Raw genomic sequence first — 18806 nt, forward strand, 5'->3', positions numbered from 1 at the left:
GACCCGTTAACCTTAATCAGACACTCCGCGGCGGCGTACAAAAGTCGGATCCGGGCGACGAAATGCGTCCCGAACCCGAAAGCGTGCAGAGTTCCGAGCAGATAGTCGTGATCCACCCTGTCGAACGCCTTCTCTTGATCGAGGGATAGGAAGGCGACCGAGAGACCAGCCTCCTCGGAATAATGGATGAGGTCCCGGACCAGATGGATGTTATCGTGGATTGTCCGGCCCGGGACCGTGTAGGACTGGTCGGGGTGGATCATGTGGTCCAGCACGGCGCCGAGGCGAGCAGACATCGCCCTGGCGAAGATTTTGTAGTCCGTGCTGAGGAGGGAGACCGGGCGCCAGTTCTTAAGGAGGCGGAGATCGCCTTCTTAGGCAGCAGGACGATGACTGCCCTGCGCCAAGAGATGGGCATCTCCCCAGTCGCCAGACTTTCCCCCAGGACCCGTGCGTAGTCGCTCCCCAGGACGTCCCAGAGCGCTCTGTGGAACTCCACAGTCAGCCCGTCCAGCCCCGGGGTTTTTCCCCTCGAGAGCCGGTCGAGGGCACCGGTCAGCTCCGCCAGGCTTAGCGGAGCTTCCAAATTTTCACCGCCCTCCGGGCTGACTTTCGGCAAGTCCTCCCACAAAACTCGACGCGCTTCCTCGCTGGACGGATCCGGAGAGAACAGAGCTCCGTAATATTCACGGGCCCTGTTGTTGACGCCCTCCGGATCCGAGACGAGAGAGCCGTCGTCGGCCAGCAGCGTCAAGAGCTGCTTACGGACACTCTGCCTTTTTTCCAGCGAGTAGAAGAAGGGGGAGCCGCGGTCCAGATCCCGCAGGAACCGGATCCGCGACCTCACGAACGCGCCTCGGGACCCGACGAGCTGCAGGTCCTTCAGCGCGGCCTTCTTAGCTTCGTACACCGTCCGCAGGGCCGGGTCCTCGACGACTTGACCGAGACGGGATTCCAGGTCGAGCACCTCTTTTTCTAGGCGCCCGACCCTGGCCTCTTGGTTGACCCCCTCGCGTACTCTTGACAGAAGACGCGGACGTGAGCCTTGCCCACGTCCCACCATAGCCTCAAGGAGGGGAAGCCCCCCTGCTTCCTTCTCCAGTCGGCCCAGAATCGACGGAACGAGTCCTGGAACCGCACGTCCTCCAGCAGCCGGTTGTTAAAGTGCCAGTACGCTGACCCCGTCCTCGCGCGGAGCGAAGCGAGCTCCACCCACACCAGGTGGTGGTCCGAACACGGCACCGGCCGCATGGAGGCCGCCGGGACGCAGGAAACGTACGCCCGAGACACGTAAAGGCGGTCGACTCTGGACCATCCTACTCCAGGCCTCACCCAAGTAAAGGCGCTGGAGTCGGGGTGGAGATTTCGCCAGACGTCCACCAAGTCGAAGGACCCGACCAGGTCCCTCAATTTCTCGATCGCCGTCATACTCTGCCGGGCACCGGAGCGGTCCCTCGCCTCGAGGGTGCAGTTAAAATCCCCCCCGAGGACAATGCAGTCGCCGACGTCGCCGGAGCCAAGAAGAGCGGACACTTCTTCGAAGATGCGCGCTTGCTGCGGGCCGGGCTGAGGGGCGTACACGTTCACGAGATGGAGCGGCACGTCCCCTAGGCGAACCGTTACGTGCAGCAAGCGGTCTGGCACGGGCTCCTCGACCCCCAAGATCTCCGGCTGAAAATGCGGGCCCAGCAAGATGGCCACCCCACTAGAAGTGGCGGTGAGGTGGCTCATGCGGACCTCTCCTTGCCATTCCAGGAGCCACGTGGCTTCATCTCCCGGAACGGTGTGGGTTTCTTGCAGGAAGCACACCGCATATTTCCCCTCCCGCAGGAGCGAAAAATTGTCAAATCTACGGCGTGCCCCTCTGCCGCCGTTGATGTTGAGGCTGGCTATGGTTATCTTCATGGCAAAAGCATAGTGCAACCTCTACCTTAACCTATTGTGGGCGAGGGGGCGGAGTCTTTTGTTGACCTCCACTCCCTCTGCAGCCCAGCGAGGAGTCCCTCGAGCTCGCGCTGCTCAAGGTGTTGCTCCTTTGTCAACGGCCCGCCCGCGGCCAAGGTTTTAGCGGCGGCGCGGACGGACCCCTTGATCAGCTCTGGCTCGGACCATTTTTCCAGGGCCAGTCGGGCTTGATTGCAGCGACCCCGGCTCTGGGCCAAAAAGTCCCGGAGTTCCTTTGCAGGAATGAGGAGGGTCTCAGCGGCGGTCGCGAGCAGATCCACCTCTTCACTGGCGGTGGTCTCTCGATCTTCTCCCGCGTCCCCCACCGAGTCTCCGTCCTCCTCCGGGAGGTGGCCGCCAGCAGCCGGCCCATCGACCGCACAAGGTACGGCAAATGACCCGGCCGCTCCAACCGGCCCTGGCTCTGCCCCGATCCCACCCCCAGGATCGTCGGCAGAGGAGTCCCCACTGGGCTCTTTTAAAAACGGTGCTGGGTCGGGAAACGACAGCGGAAGGCGTTCCCCCTCCGCCCCAGGAACCGGGGAACAAGGAGAGACCCGGCCATGGGAAATCCCCAGGCCCTCCAAGTGCTCCAGCTCCAAAGTAGGGGGCGAGGGTGGGTGTTCCTCCCCCTCCCCGCTGCCACTCCCCGGCCCAGCATGTACAGTGTCATTAAAATTCTTAATTCCATTTTCTGCCGGGTCGAGCGAGTCCCGGGGGAAGTTGGTTAATAGCTGGGTGGGCTCAGGTTCGGCCTTTTCGGCCCCGCCCGCCTCAGTCCCCGGGACGCTCGGCCCAGCGGCAATGCATTCCTCCGCTGGCCCCACGCCCCCCACGACAGGCAGATCCTCCACGCCATCCTCGGGAGGCAGAGGCTGGGCAGCCTCGACTGTCTCACCCTCCCCGGGGTCAGACTCCTCTCGCCTACAGCGCAGTTTGGGGGCGCTGGTGGGGGACGCGGGACACGCGGCGGGCACCGACTCCTCCGCGGAGGGATGTTGTTCCCCCTCCGCCTCATCGGAGCGGCGCCTCCTTTTGTTCCTGGGGGTGCGCGGAGGCAGGGAGACCTCCATGTCTGCCGAGGCCTCCCGCTCCACCCCCCCCTTTTTCTTTTCTTGCCCGCGCCCGAGCCCGTCTGCGGTATTGGTCAAGGGCTCGGGCACGGGCTCAGGGCACCCCGCGCTCGCCGGTGACTGGGTTGGGCTGAGCGCGGTGTTCAAGCTGTCTGGCGCACCGAGGGGACCCGCCTCGAGATGTTTCGCCTTCTCACGCGCCTTCATTCCGATCGGATTCTCTCCCTCCCCCCCCGCCAGAGGCCGTGAAAGCAAAGGCCCCCGGCGATGCCCGCGCACCCACGGCTCCCGGCACGCGGACGCTAGTAGGGGGAGGGGTGGCGGTGGCGCCAGCCTTGGCCGCCCTCGGTGGTTTGGAGGCGGGGCAGTTCTTGCGAACGTGCCCCATCTCCCTGCAGGCATGGCACCGCACGCTGTCCGACGTCTAAAAGACGCGGTAGGCAGTCCCCTCGTGCACCACATTAAAACTGCCCTCCGTCGTCTCCTCCCTCGCCAGCCGGACAAAGAGCTGGCGGCGGAAGGAGAACACGTGGCGCAGGCTGTTCTCCCTGAGGCCGAGCGGTATGGGGTTGATCCCCGACCTTACCTCCCCCAGTTGGTGTAGGTGAGGGAGGAGGAGCTCAGCGGGAACGAAGGGCGGGACGTTTGAAATGATGACCCTCTGCGCGGTGGCCTCGAGGGTCCACCGGCAGGAACGTCCCGCCCACCGTGAGCCCCTTTTCAAGGGCCAGGGACACCGCCCGCTCCGACCCCAGGAAGAACACAGCCTTCCCAGACATCTTGGAGGCCGCGACAATGGCCGAGGGCCCGACTACCCCAGCCATCGCCCGCACGCACTCCTCGATGCTCATTGTGGGGCGAGTGTAGCTCTTGACCCCGTGTTGTTTTGTAATCAATCTGAAAGGTGGCAGGGCAGCAGGAGGCGCAGGACGTGCCGTGGATGTCGACTCTGCCTGCGCATACGTCCTAGCTGGCCCTGCCACCGGCGTGGATGGAGTCGCCATCACGGGGTCCCTTTAAGGCTGCACCCACCCCAAAGTCACAGGCCTTAATGGTCTTTAAATGGCCTCGTTCAAAAGACTGAGCAGAGGAGCTCTTAACGAGGCACACCTCTCCCCTAGTTGACAATTGGGGAGGGGCCTTGCTTCCTCTGCTCAGTTGTTTTAATTGTTTTAAAAAATTAGGAGGAAGGGCTCTCAGAGAGAGAGGGGAGAGACAGAGAGAGAGAGATGGAGAAAAGGGGGTGTGGGAAAGAGGGAGGCTGCGAGGGCAGGTCTCCCCTCACAGCAATGGGTGGGTGCACTCCCCAGATGGCAAAAAAACAAAAGCACAGTCTTTGGGGTGGTCTTCGGGTGGGGGGAGAAGATGTCTTCACCTGGGGCAGCTGGAGCCACACAGGCACACACTCCCAACGATGTTCAATAGGGTGATTAATGAATGTTCAGCCTGGTAGCTCCAGCTATCCCAGGCTAGGCAATGGGGGAGGGGTGCTTCAATTGTGTGTGGGGCCTAGTTGTAAGCAAGGCCCCCACACACACTTCCACACACACACACCCCCCGCGATGTTCCGGCCCTCGAAAAGTCTTCTTTCCTCCCCCCACCAATACAACAAAGTCTTTTAGGGGGGGAATGCACCAAAACACACCCACCTTTGGTTGTTGAAATTTCTCCCTCCTTCCACACTGGATGGTGTTCTTTTTCCTCTCTCTCCAACTCTCTGTAGCAGTAATAAGATGGTTGAATTTGCAGCTCTCCTCCTCTCCCTCTGGATGGATTAGAATTGTAGAAAGCCCCTTCCCTCCTTCTCTTCCTGGGCTGGTCTCAGGGCTCTCAAGGCCTTCCAAGGCAGGAGCAAAGTTGGTAGCTCCTTCTCTCACTGCTCACTCACCCAATTGAATAGGCCACGCCTCCACTGCTCCACGATTGGTCCTTGTGCATGAAACTCTTTTTAATTTTTTAATTTTTATTTATTTATTTATTTATTTATTTATTCGTAGCCAATCTTTCCAATTCTTTGTCAAATCACAAACGCCAGAGGTCACCTTGCACACATCAAGGATCACTCTGCGCCAATGCTCTTAGCCAAAAGGCCGAGAGCCACTGCACCGTTCCTGGAAGTACTGCAATACCAGGTTCGTGCCATGGAGGTGGATGGATCAGCAACCCCACACACCTCCGTGGAGGTGGATGGGTCAATCCACCCCACACACCTCCTATTTTCAAAAAGCATAGGAGAACCACCTTCCTGATCCAGGGAGAACCACTTTGGGGTCATGGTTACTCCCTTGTCAGGTCAGTTACGCATGATCTTAGCCAAAAGGCCGAGAAGCGATGAATCCCAAAAGGTTAGTTTGCAGGTGCAGCAGGTAATCAGGAAGGCGAATGGAAAGTTGGCCTTCATTGCGAGAGGGATGGAGTACAAAAGCAGGGAGGTCCTTCTGCAACTGTATAGGGTTTTGGTGAGGCCGCACCTGGAGTACTGCGTACAGTTTTGGTCACCTTACTTAAGGAAGGATATACTGGCTTTGGAGGGGGTACAGAGACGATTCACTTGGCTGATTCCGGAGATGAGGAGGTTACCTTATGATGATAGATTGAGTAGACTGGGTCTTTACTCGTTGGAGTTCAGAAGGATGAGGGGTGATCTTTTCGAAACATTTAAAATAATGAAAGGGATAGACAAGATAGAGGCAGAGAGGTTGTTTCCACTGGTCGGGGTGACTAGAACTAGGGTGTACAGCCTCAAAATACGGGGGAGCCAATTTAAAACCGAGTTGAGAAGGAATTTCTTCTCCCAGAGGGTTGTGAATCTGTGGAATTCTCTGCCCAAGGAAGCAGTTGAGGCTAGCTCATTGAATGTATTCAAGTCACAGATAGATTTTTAACCAATAAAGGAATTAAGGGTTATGGGGAGCGGGTGGGTAAGTGGAGCTGAGTCCACGGCCAGATCAGGCATGATCTTGTTGAATGGCGGAGCAGGCTCGAGGGGCTAGATGGCCTACTCCTGTTCCTAATTCTTATGTTCTTATTGTCAACAAAGGAGGAACCATCTGTAAACAGGATGAGGTCTGGGTTGTTCAGAGGCTCCTCTGCTGCTCAGGCTGCTTCTTCTGTTTCTTTAAAAATCTCCACGCAGTCGTGCTCTTCACATTCTCCCCCCCACTTGCTCCCTCGATTCTGACATCGGGAGCATAGTTGTGGGATTAACCGGGCTGGCCCGGACGATATGGAAATTCGAAGCTTCCAAAACTGCTGTCCAGCGGGTCCATCTAGCTGCCGTCACCTGAGACATTCTATTCATAGACAGCAAAGCATGTACGGTGTGGGGACACTTGACAATCAGCTTTTGGTCGAGGACTAGATCCGCAGTGATCATTACCGCTCGACATGCAGCTTCCATGGCCCTTCGGCAACTTCCTCATTTGAGGGCTACCGCATCCAGTTTTGCCGAATAATAGCCAATAAGTCTTTGCCGATTCCCATGTTCTTGTGTCAGTATAGCTGTCATGTATCCTTCTTTCTCATGGACAAACAGGGTAAATGGCTTACCACTGTCGGGGATTCCCAGAGCCTGTGCCGAACACAAAGCCTTTTTCAAACTCAGGAAGGCCTCATGCTGTTCCTTAGTGAGGGTGATGGCTTCTTTAGAGGCACGTTTCCCCTTTAAGATATCATGGCTGAGCAAGCTGTGTGAAGGAGTCAATCCAATTTCTGTTAAAGTTACACAATCCCAAAAAAGACCTTCGTTCCTGAATAGTGGTGGGTTTTTCAGCAGCCCGAATGGCTTCAGTTCTATCCTGGGTAAGTTCTCTCTTTCCTTGTGAAATCTTTTGTCCCAGATATACAACCTCTTCTTGGGATATTTGTGCTTTGTCGATGCTGGCTTTATGTCCTTTCAGCCAAAGGTGGTCCAGCAAAGCTCGTAAATCTTGTTCATGCTGTTCTTCCGTGTTTGAAGCTAGCAGGATATCGTCTACATATTGGATGACAGGGGAGGTAATTCTCGCAAATGGCTTTGTAAAGCCATGTGGAATACCGTAGGGCTGTTGTGGAAACCCTGTGGTAACCGGGTCCAAGCATACTGTTGTCCTTGGACAGTGAAAGCAAACCACTGTCAGAGGAAGCAATCAAAATCCGTTGGCCATATCTATAACCGAGAAATATTTATGTTCCGGTTTGAGGGCATTAAAAGTGGTGGAGGGATCTGCGACTAAAGGAGCTTTTTGATCAATACACTGTCTAGCGTTCCTATAATCGACAGTCAAACGCCAAGTCTCATTAGATTTCTGTACCGGCCACACGGGGCTATTGGAGGAGCTATGCATTTTAATAAGCACCCCTTGTTTCTCCAATTGCTGAATAACCGGTAAGATTCCCGCGATGGCAGTTGGACTGATGGGATACTGTTTAGTGCATAGAGGCTTGGTCCCGTTAAATGACGCAGGCTCCATCTGGAGTCGGCCACAATCGTTCTTATCTTTAGCCCATATCGGGTGTTCCTTCAATTCTTCTTTCTTCAAAGTTCTAATTGACCATGTCACCCGACCATCCTCGAAATGCAATGATGAATCGACTTGGATTAGAACGTCCATTCCCAAAATGGGTTGATCTACTGATCTATCCAGACCGGCGTGGTTAGTTCATGTGGACCCAGCCCTATAAGTACCGGTGTTGTCCTTTTAATTTCCATTTTATGGCCCCCAACTCCATAGGCTGTACATGCCCTTCCATCTAACGGCAAAAAGTCTCCATATTGTAGGGGTAAGCATGTTAATTCCGCCCCTGTGTCTAAAAGACAGTCCACATTCTGATCACCCACCCTCACAGTAATATATATCCCATCTCCCCACTGTTGTATTAGTGCGAGGAGGGGGGCCAGGGTGGGCTCTAATCGTTTTTTGCTATCCCAAGTAACTCCTTCTGTTGTTGTATTGTCAGTCGCTTAAATGCTTCTATGAGGTCGGTATCTTGTGACAAGCCTGGTTTGTTGGCTGAATTGTATCCCTGACTGCGTCCTCTTCCCCGGCCACGACCTTGCTGTTTTGCCCTGCACGTCTTGGCCCAGTGACCTTCTTTCCCACAATAATGATATTTTCTGGGTAATTTTCCTAATAACTGTTTATCGGAATGCTGGGATTTCCATCCCATAGCCTGTACAGCTCGGACTTTAGCTCCCATATCCCGATCTAATTGGTTACATCGATCCACCAATGCTGCAAAGGGAGTTCCTCTACCTTCCCAGTCCGGTAACACTACCTTAAGTATTTTAGACAGTTCTGGCTTTAGACCTGCCATGAAAGCTGCTTTCAGGGGTCCAAACAATTGTTCATCCATTTCCTCATCTGTATTATTCATACCCGAATGTTCTAGCCTCGTGCATCTAAACCGCTCGTCATACTCCAGGACCTCCTCTGTTCCTTTCTGTTGGCAGGCTGCAATTTTTCCCCAGTCTGTCTTAGCTGGACTGAAGGCTTGCAGCCAGTGTTTAATCGCCTCCCATCCTGCGTTTAATTCTTGCTCATCCTGCCCCAAAGCTTCTTCTACCTTGTCGTGCAATTTGCTTCCCTGTGTTTTTGGCACCATTATGGTCAAAATTTGCACTCCGTCCCAGGGATGAAGTTGATATATATTTCTTAAGCGGTCCAATTGGTCCCACGTTTTCACTCCCCCTTTCTTTGGATTGGGCAATTCCTTGGACCATTTATCAATTTTCTCTGGGTCTGCCGGATCATGAAATAAGTATTCTGCATACATCCTTTTCCTCGTTTTTTTGGTTCCGCCCTCATCCGCAGTCTCTTCTGATTTGACTACAACTCGTCTTTTTTAAACGGGGCAAAGCGCACCCCTAATTCTTCATCATCCGACCCTGTATCGTCAGAGGATTCAGAATCCGTATCTATTCCTCGGTCGTGTCTTCGGGTTTGCGCTTTTAATTGATCCAAACATGAGTACCCTGGGAATTGACCGATATATTTCCCTTTTCCTATTACTGTCTCTTGACCGAATGATTTTTTCCATTCTTTAATTTCACCTTTAAGATCTTTAACTTCCGCTTCCGACTTTTCAAGTTCAAGTCTTTTCTGTCGCAGCTGTGCACAAACAGCTAGCAATTGATCCTTTGTACTGGTCAGTTCTCGATCATGTTGGGAACGCATTATAATTTCATTCCGCTTTCGGATCTGTCCCATAACGGCTAGGGACCATCTAGTTCGCTCTTTATTTTTCATACGGGTCGTTTTTCCCCAGACCTTTTTAATCTCGTCCAAGGACCATTGTCCTTTGGAGGTACCGTATTTTTGTTCGATCTTAATACAGGTTTTAGATAAGTTGAATTATTGCTCTATGTATTCTTTCAACTGTTGGAGGATTTCATCTATTGAAACCTCAGGCGGTGCCCGCCCGCCTTTAACAGTTGTAGGCAATTCTTTGCTCTTATCTCCTGCTGCCATAATACTGATTTCTTTACTGGGGTCTCAAGTCGTAGGGTTTCCAGCTGATCAGTAGGTCGGTGATTAATTAACTAACACACCGCCGAAGTTAGTTGTCGATGGGACCTCGAGCCGACTACCAACCGGAGGGTTCGCAAACCGGAGGCTTTCGGAATCGCGTAGAAGGAGAGGCGAATTTAGACTTTTGACCGAGGACTTTTATAAAGAGGAGTCCTTACCTCAGTATGTAGGTCCGATGTCCAAAATTCAGTTTCTTCCCTCAGCGATCGTGTTCGTGACGCCAAAATTGTTAGATCTCTTAAATTCCAATGAAATACGACTCCGATTGTAGTTTTAATGTAACTTTATTCTGGCAGCAGCAACAAGCTTCTGGCTTTAAGCCAGGCCTTTGTCCTTCTGAGACCACATGGCCAAAATGGCTGTACTTATCCCTGGTTCAATTTACAGAAAAGAACTTGCATTCTTTGACCTTATTGGCTCAATTAATAGTGTGATAACCTTTAATTGGCTCGCTACCCAAGGTCCTAAAATGTCGAGTTGATTCATGCAGCATGCTGAGTTGCACGTAGCAGCTTTGACTTGGGGTCTGTGAATTTTCACAAAACTGCAGCCAGGCTGCAGAGCTTGAATTCTCTATGAGACACAAAAAATCTGCAAAGGGATATAGACAGGCTAAGTGAGTGGGCAAACATTTGACAGATGGAGTAGAATGTGGGAAAATGTGATGTTATCCACTTTGGCAGAAATAATAGAAAAGTAAATTATAATTTAAATGGAGAAAAATTGCAAAGTGCTGCAGTACAGAGAGACCTGGGGGTCCTTGTGCATGAACCACAAAAAGTTAGTATGCAGGTACAGCAAGAAATCAGGAAGGCAAATGGAGTGTTGACCTTTATTGCAGAGGGGATAGAGTATAAAAGCAGAGAAGTCCTGCTACAACTGTACAGGGTATTGGTGAGGCCACACCTGGAATACTGTGTACAGTTTTGCTTACAAAGAGATCTTCCGGTGTTCTGACCAACATTCCTCCTTCAGACAATACCACACAAAATCAACAACCCCTCATTGCTGTTAGTGCGACACTGCTGATGCAGAATGGCTGCTTGGTTTGCCTAATAACAGTAGTCATTGCACTTCATATTAGTTCATTGTGTGGAACACTTTCAGATGTTTCAACTGTATGAATACTAGTGAACGGACAGACACTTGCCGTCCTGACCCGCTCTGGTCTATATGTAACTCCAGACCCACAGCAATGTGGTTGACTCTTAACCTTCCTCTGAATTAGCCTAGCAAGCCACTCAGACCGCTACAAAGAATTATAATATGAATAAAACCGTATGGACCACTCGACCTCGACCTAGGCATCGGATTCGGAAACGATAAAGGCACATCTCAACCCCAGGCCATCGCTGCAGAAGTTCCTCAGGGCAGCATCCTTGGCCCAGCCATCATCAGCTACTTCATCAGTGACCTTGCATCATAAGGTCAGAAGTGGGAATGTTCGCTGATGATTGCACAGTGTTCCATTCCATTCGCAACTCCTCAGATAATGGAGCAGTCCGCATGCAGCAAGATCTGGACAACATTCAGGCTTGGGCATGGGCAATTGTGTGGCAAGTAACATTCATGCTACACAACTGCCAGGCAATGACCATCTCCATCAAAAGAGAGCCTAACCACCTCCCCTTGACATTCAATGGCATGACCATCATCATACTACTACCATCAACATCCTGGGAGTCAGCATTGACAAGAAACTTAGCTGGACAAGCCATATAAATACTGGTCAGAGGCTGGGTACTTTGTATCAAGTGGCTCAGCTCCTGACGAGTATTCCCTCTAGTGCAGTAATGGAGAAGGTCCCGTGCAACCCACTCACCAGCTTTTACTTTGTAAATACCGCGCATGCGCAGAAATTTAAAGGGCCCATGCATTAAAAGACCAAAGCGCAGCAACAACCATTGCTCTTGACTTCACACCACCTGCAAGCCACAAGTCAGGAGTGTGATGGAACACTCTCCACTTGCTTTGATGAGTGCAGCTCCCAAAACACTCAATAACCTCGACATCATCCAGGACGAAGCAGCCCGTTGATTGGCACCCCATCCACCACCTTAAACATTCACTCCCTCCACCACCGGCGCACCATGGCTACAAGATGCACTGCAGCAACTCGCTAAGAAATCTTTGATAGTACCTCCCAAACCCACGACCTCTACTATCTAGTAGGACAAGTGCAGCAGGCGCATGGGAACACCACCACCTCCACGTTCCCTTCCAATCACACACCATCCTGACTTGGAAATATATCACCGTCCCTTCATCGTCGCTGAGTCAAAATCCTGGAACTCCCTCCCGAACAGCACTGTGAGAGCACCTTCACCTAATGGACTTCAGCAGTTTAAGAAGGTGGCTCACCACCACCTTCACATGGGCAATTAGGGACGGACAATAAATATTGGCCTTTTCTAGCGATGCCCACTCCTCGTGAATGAATAAATAAAATTTTTTAAGGTATCAATTTGTTAGTTGACACATAAATGGATTGGAACCTTTAGTGGCACGATTTCAGGCACAAATTCAGAATCAATCAGCTTATGTGTGGATGACGACACTGCAGTGGTCTGTTACATCTTGTCCCTGGTTTCTATGAAACTGCTAATCAGCCACTGCTCAGTCAGTGCTGATCTTTGCTCAATACATTGCTGAAGTGAACAACAACAGCCAATGCAGGCAGCCAAACCCCTATCTGTCCTTATTGGTGAACAATACAACTGGAAGTTGATGTGGATAATCTTCCAGGCATGAGGTTACCCTTCAGTAGACCTGTTTGCACTGATGGACACACTATTTCCCTGCTCATGCCAAGGACCTTGGACAGATCAGCTTGGAGGCTGGAGAGTTCATCACTGTTGTGGAGCTGGGCATTTCTGTGTGTGTTTCATCCATTCCCTCTCATCTCCATGGCCTTTCAAAAGGTCCAAATAGAAAGTTTGACAGTGACCTTAAAAGCTCCATCTTCGCTGCAGAAGTTATTCTCAATCTCAGTTGGCCACAGTAGGATATCTTTGTTGAGCTGGCTACACCAAGAGCTCATTTTGATCTGGTTATTGAAGAATAGTTTCTTCGACTCAATATCTTTCTTGCCTATTGGAAATCCTTCAGTGCAGCTGTTCTAAACATATTAATCATATTGTGTGATATCTCTGTATTTTGGTGCATGGTCAACATTTGGCATTCCTTTAGCTGAAGTGAATTGTATGAAAGTTCATGGGGAATATTTTTTCGCAGCTCTCCACAGATTTGCCCTAGCTTTGTGAAAAGGGTGTAGCAACTGAATGTCGTGTGTCGTCGCAAGCTGGTGCACTGCTTGGTCAGTCTTGTGCAGTGTGTGGAGGATGCTTAGAATAAAGACGTTGTCTTCTCTTGAGGGTTGTCTTCAATTTGAGGCATTTTTCACACTCAATTCCTACTTAACCATCCCCTCGGGATTTGTTCATTCCTGTTTCTGTCGGTCAGACCAAATAGAATGTGTAGACTTTGGAATGTGCCTTTGATACAGAAGGCCATAATGGGTGTAGTTGTGATACAACAGATGTCAAAAATAGCTGGAAATAATGCTGTCCATTGAGATTTTCCCACTAACATTGTGAATCCTTCCTGCAACATGTAGGGTATGCTTCACCTTGAGGAATAACAATGAAATAACACATCTTTTATCTTGCACACAGATAATGACAAGTCTTCATTTGTTCATACAAATAATTCATTTGAAGAGAGGTGATGTGGATATGTCTCATCCATCAGTAGTGATCACACTGTATTGTTTTTGTGAGTGTCAGGATGAGCTGTTGAAGAAGGCACAGATAAGTCTGTTACAGTTCAGGCTTTTTCTCCACACAGAGCCCCTCATGAACTGAAAGGTGTATCTATATTCACTGCTGTTTTTGGGTTAGCAGAGCCCTGGTGTCTCAGTTAACCGTGAATCATGGAAAGTTCCTCACTGGAGGGTATGTAGGATGCCAACCACATTTTGTAGTCATCTCAGACAGTGGAAAACACCCCACACCCCACCAGCAGACACTGCATTCAGGTCAAACATTGTCCTGATTCATTTACAGACATAATACACTGACAACAAAAAGACACAAGCAAGATGCTAATATAGCACAAAAATCAAACCCACTGCATAAAAATTGGGTTAACAGTTTTAAAACAGCGACTTAATCATTCTTAAGCTTCCCTTGGCATGCTCTGTAAAAGACCCATTTGTAAGCCATCCTCCCAAACTGGGCGGATGCTTCCGACCGCAAACGTTTCTGAGAAAGTACCTGGTGGTCCCGGAGGGTCGGAGACTTCTGGTCCTGGGCCTCTATGCGTAGGCCTACGTAGGGGCCCACATATCCTAGGGACTTGAGCGGTTTGTACGCCCAACCTATCAAAATGGGGGATTCCCATTCATACTTGTGGTGAGTTCTGTTTCTACAGAGCTGCCATATGTATGAATGGGAACACCCCAAAACACACATTAAATACATTTTAAAAATTACATAATTAAAATGCAATAAAATGTATTTTATATGTTTTAACAGGGCTAAAAATAAACTTACCTTAATGGACAGGGTTTTTAATATATAAATGAGTGATTACATTTTATTTTTCTATTTTTTTTAAATTCTTACGCTGGTAAAAGCAGGCCTTGCTAAGAATTTGCATTCGCCGGCAGGAGTGGGGCAAATAACTACGCCTGCGAAGGCCCTCTTCCTTCGGATGCGGTGGATCTGTCGAGACAATTCTTGACATGTCGTATGTTCCGGGTTTAGGCATATGCTCTTCGCATACCTAAATCCAGAAGGTGCGGGGCCCCTCTGGGCGCGTACGTACTTCCCCGTAGGGGCCGCGATTTAAGGCCCACAGTCTACGGTGGTACATACATTAGATTATTTTTCTTAATCTCTTTCCACCCATCACCCCATGACGACTAGAAAGCAAATGACTACGTGGCCTGATGTTTATATATTGAATTTCTTTGAAGTAGAAGCAGTATCTAAGCAGATTTTCATTGCAATAAAAAAAATGGGTGGAGGGCTTACAAATGATGTGTCCTCCTACTGGTGGCCACGAGCCAGCTTTAATAACGGACAACAGTTGATCATTACATTTTTGAACTATTATCACAAAAATAATTTCCTATTAAATAGCCAAGCTGTGGAGGATCCCATGGAAACGGTGAGCTGTGTTTTGGAACAAGAAGGCAGCAGTTAGGTCAGGCATTCACATTGAATATGGTAAGCATTGGAAAAAAAATAGAGTTACTTACATTGCAGACAATCACATGTGTTGGCTATTGACGAGCTAAATTCAGGCGCACAGTGATGGAAACATCGTACGTTCCAGACACACAGCTGCTGATGCTACTTAAATAATAAAAGAGCAGTTTTGGTCACAGTGGCTATTCCTGCGACTTCCTGAGACACTTGCCCAAGTGGCTGCACAATTGAAAATGTATTTGTTGCACATAATTCCTTTGGAGAACGATTGAGGATATCGGTAGCGCTTTCACAGACAAGGGATGAGCTCAGCAGCTGTGATAACAGCTTCAGTTTAAAACAGTCGGAGGTCTGCATGGAGCAGAATTAATGACTGCTTCTCTAACACTCTCTAAAGTGCAGGTTTTGTACAGCAGAGAACTGAGCTAAAAGTGCTCTCTGCTACGGTGTATAGCCACCTACATACATCACTGAGCTGCTGGACACAAACATTGCATATTAACAAAATTGGATTTGAGCATTAATCTTAAAGGTTAGCATGCTTTAATAAGAATCACTACAACTGCTAACATTTTGGGAGGAATGTTTTGGAGCCTACAGGGCAGAGGGTGGCAAGAGCACCCCCACCTCCCAATCCTGCCACCTTGGTCTCCCCTCTGCTCCCCCGTATGCATGGCTGCCCTCATCTGTTTGCGGTGACAGTTTTATTAGTGTCATGTTTTGGGCTCTCACTGGTTCCTCAGTTCTCACTCCTGCGTTCGTTGAGCAAGGAGCTGTGGGTCTGCTACAGACTGAGGTTGTGCAGTTGAAAAGATCACCTCACTGATCAAGATGCACAGTTTCTTAAGCGAACAGGGCCCAGATTATATTCCCACCCGGGGATCATTGCATTTCCTATTTATGTATGGGAGTCGAACTTCGGAATCCTAGAGTTTGTAACCAACCTCTCAGATCTTATCATAGAATGATACAGCAAGGAAGGAGGCCATTTTGCCCATTGTACCCATCTATGGTAGAGCTATCCAATTAGTCCCACTGTTCTTTTCCCATAGCCCTGTATTTTTTTTTCCTTCAAGTATTTATCCAATTCCCTTTTGAATGTTACTATTGAATCTGCTTTCACCACCGTTTCAGGCAGTGCATTCCAGGTCATCATAACTCGCTGTGTAAAATAATGTTTCCTCATGTCGCCTTTGGTTCGTTTGCCAATCACCATTGTAATGTATTTAACTCTGTGTAACCTGCATGACACCTGACCACCAGAGGGCCCAACTGTTGGAGCAGGCCACCCACGAGGTACCTGTACTCTGGAGTCTTATTAAAGGAGCTAAGGTCACACTTGCTCATTGTACACAGTACTCAGTTTCATCCTTTCTTATGAGTGTACCAATTGGCGACAAGGTAACGAACAACCGCCCGAAAATGCAAAGAACAGTCGGTATCCTGGAGAAGTTCTCAGAAGGGAGGCGTTTGTGGAGAGAGTCGACCAATACTTCGTGGCCAACGAGCTGGAAGGGGATGAGAACGCAACCAAACGAAGGGCGATCCTCCTAACTGTCTGTGGGCAACAACCTATGGCCTCATGAAGAACCTCCTGGCCCCGGCAAAACTGACGGAGAAATCCTACGAAGAATTGTGTACGCTGGTCCGGGAGCACCTAAATCCTAAGGAAAGCGTTTTGATGACGAGGTATCGGTTCTACACGTGTCAACGATCGGAGGGCCAGGAAGTGGCGAGCTATGTCGCCGAACTAAGGCGCCTCACAGGATATTGTGAGTTTGTGGGATTCTTAGAACAAATGCTCAGAGACTTTTTTGTACTGGGCATTGGACATTAGACAATCCTTCGCAAACTGTTGACTGTAGAAACTCCGAATCTTAAGTAAAGCCATATCGATAGCCCAGGCATTTATGTCCACCAGTGACAACACCAAACAGATTTCGCAGAGTAAAGAAGTTTCGGCCAGTACTGTGCATAAAATAACGTCGGTCTCGAGCAGAAATGTACAGGGCAGAACGTACATGCCGGCTGCTGTGGCCCAACCTCAATTGACCCAGAGTCTGCCATCAATCGTTAATGCGAGGCAGTTAACACCTTGTTGGCGCTGCGGAGGTGATCATCGGTCCCATCAATGCCGCTTTAAGCACCATGCGTGTAATGGTTGCAGAACAATGGGGCACCTCCAACGAATGTGCAGGCGAGCTGCAAACCACTGTGGGTTAGGCTGAATTGGAGACTCGTACGGAGGAGGCAGAAGTATACGGGGTACACAAATTCTCTACGAAATGTGCACCAATAATGTTGAAAGTTGAACTGAACGGTATTCCAGTATCTATGGAACTGGACACAGGGGAAAGTCAGTCCATAATGAGTAAAAGGGCCTTCCGACAGGCTGCGGGGCAAAAAGGCACACAGGCCCGAACTCAGTCCCGTTCACACCAAACTAAGGACTTACACCAAGGAACTAATTCCTGTAATTGGCAGTGCTGAAGTCAAAGTCTCCTATGATGGAGCACTACACGAACTCCTGCTGTGGATTGTGCCAGGGGATGGCCCCACGTTGTTTGGTAGAAGCTGGCCGGGAAAATTCCGCTGGAACTGGGATGACATCCGAGCGCTTTCGTCCATTGACGGCGCCTCGTACCCAGATTCTGAGTAAGTTCCCGTTATTCGAGCCAGGCATTGGAAGCTTGCAGGGAGCGAAAGTGCAGATCCATTTGGTTCCCAGTACGCGACCCATCCACCATAAGGCATGGGCGGTACCGTACATGATGCGTGAAAAAGTGCAAATTGAGCTGGACAGGTTGCAACGTGAAGGCATCATCGCGCCGGTGGAATTCAACGACTGGACCAGTCCGATTGTCCCTGTACTTAAGGAGTACGGCACGGTTAGAATTTGCGCGGATTATAAAGTAACGATTAATCGTTTTTCACTACAGGACTAGTACCCGCTACCCAAGGCAGAAGACCTATTTGTGACCCTGGCTGGAGGGAAGACGTTCACCAAGCTGGGCCTGACCTCGGCCTACATGACGCAGGAGCTGGAAGAGTCTTCGAAAGGCCTCACCTGCATCAACACGCATAAAGGTCTGTTTATCTACAACCAGTGCCCGTTCGGGATTCGGTCGGCCGCAGCAATCTTCCAGCAGAATATGGAGAGCCTGCTAAAGTCGGTTCCTTGCACAGTGGTTTTCCAAGATGACATATTGGTTACAGGTCGGGACACCATGGAGCACTTGAAGAATCTGGAAGAGGTTCTTAGTCGGTTGATTCGCGTGGGGCTCAGGTTGAAATGCTCGAAGTGTGTTTTCCTGGCACAGGACGTCGCGTTTTGGGAAGAAGAATCGCGGCAGACGGCATCAGACCCAACGACGTCAAGGCGGAGGCCATCAAGAACGCGCTGCGGCCACAGAACATGACAGAACTGTGGTCGTTCCTGGGACTCCTTAACTATTTTGGTAATTTCCTACCTGGATTAAGCAGCCTGCTAGAACCCCTACATGCGCTACTGCGCAAGGGAGACGACTGGATATGGGGAAATTCACAAGCGGCTGCCTTTAAGAAAGCCAGAAATCTGTTGTGTTCAAACAAACTGCTTGTCTTGTATAATCCTTGTAAACGATTAGTGCTGGCTTGCGATGCGTCGTCATACGGGGTCAGGTGTGTGTTACAACAGGCTAATGAATCGGGGATTTTGAAACCGGTCGCTTATGCGTCCAGGAGTTTGTCCAAGGCCGAAAGGGCCTACAGCATGATTAAAAAAGAGGCTCTGGCGTGCATCTATGGGGTGAAAAAAATGCACTAGTACTTTTATTTGGCCTCAAGTTTGAGCTTGAAACTGACCACAAGCCGCTCATATCGCTGTTCTCTGAGAGCAAAGGGATTAATACCAATGCCTCTGCCCGCATCCAAAGATGTTGACATACAACTATGTAATCCGCCACAGACCGAGCACAGAGAACTGCACAGATGCTCTCAGTCGGCTGCCATTGTCCACCACCGGGGTGGAAATGGCACAGCCAGCGGACTTGCTCATGGTCATTGAGGCATTCAAGAATGAGAAGTCC

General features: G+C 50.1%; 1 protein-coding gene and 1 pseudogene across 6 annotated transcripts in view; one reads left to right on the forward strand and one right to left on the reverse strand.

The window, feature by feature from the left end:
* arhgap32b (Rho GTPase activating protein 32b) overlaps positions 1-18806 on the forward strand; it is a 597494-nt gene that overhangs the window by 281820 nt on the left and 296868 nt on the right. The gene's annotated exons all lie outside the window — the stretch shown is intronic.
* LOC139276553 (U2 spliceosomal RNA) lies at positions 5113-5350 on the reverse strand (annotated as a pseudogene).

Source organism: Pristiophorus japonicus, chromosome 11, assembly GCF_044704955.1.
Source record: "Pristiophorus japonicus isolate sPriJap1 chromosome 11, sPriJap1.hap1, whole genome shotgun sequence".
Classification (NCBI taxonomy): domain Eukaryota; kingdom Metazoa; phylum Chordata; class Chondrichthyes; family Pristiophoridae; genus Pristiophorus; species Pristiophorus japonicus.